The following is a 4,080-nucleotide window of genomic DNA, read 5'->3' on the forward strand; positions in this document are numbered from 1 at the left end:
CGCCATCTATGTACATCATCATCCTACTATGTACAGTATTTGCAGAACCAAAGCACTGTTGCTGGAAACTCAACTGAAGCACTAACCTTGCACTAACACTACTTTTGTCTTTGTATACAAATTTTTTTTTAAATCCTAACTTCTTATTGTATTACTGTAAATGTATTGTATCTAAACATTACTCTTGCTTTGTATTGCCCTGTAACACTTGTAAGTCGCCTTGGATAAAGGCTACAGATTCACCTGCTTGCCAAAACTGCAACTAATGCTGGGTACACACCAAAAGATTTTTACATCTTATAAGATTTCCAAAATGTGATAGACCACAAACATGAGGACAAAAAATCCTAGATTTAAGCATTTTGCTCCTATAGTGTGTGGTGTGCCATGATATGACAAAGACAGCACACCACACACGAACAGATTTTCAACCAGAGTCTCAACTGTGAACACAGGAGTTCTCGCAAAATGACGCGAGACTTCAGAATAAGCATGGCGGACGATGCTGGAAGAAATTGTGATAGTGTTTGTAATGATTTTCACATAAAATTCACATGAAAAAAACCCCATTGTACCCACCATTAGCCTATAACCTTTTATACAGAAATATATTCATTCTTTATTGTCTTTATTTATTCTTTATTGGATTTATTGTCTCTTTAGAAAAAGTTATTTAATCCCTCTTTTTTTAATCTTTTTTTTTTTAAATTGATTTTAAGAATTACAATTACAGTCAGGGGGGTACAAAGAGTAAAGCCGATAAACAAACATAAAAAGACATATACATAAACAGTGACAAACTTAAAAGTTAAACAAAAAATTTAAAATGTTTACAGATTGAAACGCACTTTGCAGCTTTCTTATTTTTCAAACCCAATATTGTGTTTAGGTATTGTAAAATTTCTGCTCTTGAAATGAAAAACAAAGGCTTGTTTCCTCCAAATTTACACAAATGAATATTAAATCTTAACACTCAGCTTCCTGCAAGTGTGTGTGTGTCAAGTGTGTGTGTGTGTGTGTGTGTGTGAATGACCGTGTCTGTCTTCCATCATCTCGCTTTCTGATTGGATATTGTTTTGTTTCACGTGATAATCTCCAGAACGTGCGCGCGTTTCTCTTCGGGGTTCCCACCACACATCAGGATTTCTGATCGTAAATATTAAACATGTTTAATATTTACGATTCGCGATCGGAGCGGCTCCGACGTTCTTCCGAACAGGTTAGGACACTCTTAACACACCTCACACCAAGGGAAAATCTGATAAAATAATCTGTTGAACCATCAAGATAATCGGGACATAACTAGGATTGTCGGAAGGGGGGAAATCGGCCCAAAATCAGCCCGATTATCTTTTGGTGTGTACCCAGCATAAGGGATTTAAAATGTGCTTCTTATTGCCTTACTAAGTTTGTGGTCCAAGTTGAAGATCTTTATGAAAAGATGCTGATATCCTATAACATACATTGCTAACCTCAAATTTTTTTTAAACAAACCCTACTACCAGCAGAGGAACACAATAAAACACTGTCAATACCAACACAAACCTACCACCAGTACATGAACCCAATAAAACACTGAATACTGCAAGAGGAGATTCTTACGTGTTAAGTCAGGACTCGTTCACTGTCTACTTTGTGCCTAAAACAGTAGATTTCCACCCAGGAATAGTTTAAACCAGGACAGTACCTGGATATTTTATTTGCAAGGTTTTCACAAAATAAAAAACAAATAAAAAAATTGAACTCTAAACAAAACCTAGCTCAATATCCAAGCCTAAACTAAACAGTTGTAGTTTCCCTTAAATACATACTGGACAGCTAGGCTGCTTGCCAGGAGAAAAACATATAACCCACAACTTGCACTTTTAATCTAAATATAAAGAATACCTTCTAGTTCACAGTCTCGGTCCTTTCCACCACAAAGCCTTCAGACAATACCATCAGGGTTTCCCTTGCTTTTATCCAGGGGCTCAGACCCAGGTGCTTCAACTGCCTACAGTGAATGCTGGTAAATGTAGTCCTGGTCTTTAAGTAGGTCCCCAGGACTACATTTCCTTCTGCCTCCAGTTAAAAGGGGAAACCCAACGAGACGAGCGACCTACAAACAAACAAACAAACAAAAAAACTGTTCGGTAGAGCCCATCTGCATTCCCATGTTTCTTACCAGCTTGATATTCAAAGATAAAATCAAAAGGTTGTAATGCTAAAAACCACCGGGTCACCCTGGCATTTTTCCTTATTTTGCTTCATCCAGGTTAGGGGGGCATGATCTGTAACTAGTTTAAACTGTCCTAGCAGGTAGTACTGTAATGTTTCGAGTGCCCATTTAATTACCAGGCACTCTCAACTGTGGCATAGTTTTTCTCGCTAGGGTTCAGTTTCCTACTTGGAAAGACTATGGGATGATCCTCACCCCGGACCTCTTGGGAGGGCACAGCTCCCAAACCAACCTTAGATGCGTCAGTCTGTAAAATGAAGTCCTTTGTCATTAAAACTGGCTGTGCACACGGGGCATATTTCAAATTCTGAAAGGCCACCTCTGCTTCCTCTGACCATTTTACCATAAAACAGTCCTCTGGCTAGTGTCAAGTCAGAGGTGCTGCAATTGTTGCAAAATCTGCAATAAACCGCCCGTAATCCCCAGCTAGGCCAAGAAATGCCCTTACATGTTTATTAATTTGTTGCGGCCAATTCTGAATAGCCTCCAATTTGCTGATCTGAGGTTTAATAATTCCTCTACCAATAATATAGCCCAAATATTTGGCCTCCTCTAGCCCAATAGAGCACTTATCAAGGCTGCAGGCTTAACTGCTAATCTGGCTATCACTTAGTACTGCCTGAACTTTGGGTAGGTGGGTATCCCAGTCTTCACTATGGACCACCACATCGTCTAAGTAAAAGAGCCGCATACTCCTTGTGAGGTCTTAGGATTTGGTCCATCATTCTTTGGAACGTGGCCGGTGCTCCATATAGACCAAAAGGCAATACAGTGTATTGAAATAGCCCTTCCGGTGTGGAAAAGGCTGTTTTCTCCTTGGCTTAATTTGTAAGGGGGATCTGCCAATAGCCTTTCGTTAAATCAAGGGTCGTTATATACTGGGCAGTCCCCAATCTATCTATTAGTTAGTCTACCTGAGGCATCAGGTAGGTGTCAAATTTTGAAATCACATTTAGTTTACGGTAGTCATTGCAAAACTGGATTGTCCCATCAGGCTTATCTACTAAAACTATGGGGCTTGACCATTCACTATAGGATTCTTCGATAACGCCCAGCTCTAACATTGTATTTACTTCTGAGCTAGTGGCACTCCTCTTTGCTTCAGGAACCCGGTAGGGTTTTAGGTTGACCTTTTCCCCCCGATGGGGTAATGATATCATGTACAGCCATATTGGTTCTCCCAGGTAGGGATGAGAATACCTCTTTGTTTTGACTAATAAATTCACTGTCACTACCAAAAGAAACAAACTCTCCCACCAGCACACGAACCCTACAAAACACTCGCTACCAAAAGAAACAAACTCTCCCACCGGCACATGAACCCTATAAAACACTCAACACCAAAAGAAACAAACTCTCCCACCGGCACATGAACCCTATAAAACACTGTAACTACCAAAAGAAACAAACTCGCCCACCAGCACATGAACCCTATAAAACACTCTCCCTACCAAAAGAAACAAACTCTCCCACCAGCACATGAACCCTACAAAACACTCACTACCAAAAGAAACAAACTCTCCCACACTCACTACCAAAAGAAACAAACTCTCCCACCGGCACATGAACCCTATAAAACACTCACTACCAAAAGAAACAAACTCTCCCACCGGCACATGAACCCTATAAAACACTGTCACTACCAAAAGAAACAAACTCTCCCACCGGCACATGAACCCTACAAAACACTCACTACCAAAAGAAACAAACTCTCCCACCGGCACATGAACCCTATAAAACACTCAACACCAAAAGAAACAAACTCTCCCACCGGCACATGAACCCTATAAAACACTGTAACTACCAAAAGAAACAAACTCGCCCACCAGCACATGAACCCTATAAAACACTCTCCCTACCAA

This window comes from Squalius cephalus (assembly GCF_949319135.1).
Source record: "Squalius cephalus genome assembly, chromosome: 7".
NCBI classification, from domain to species: Eukaryota; Metazoa; Chordata; class Actinopteri; order Cypriniformes; family Leuciscidae; genus Squalius; species Squalius cephalus.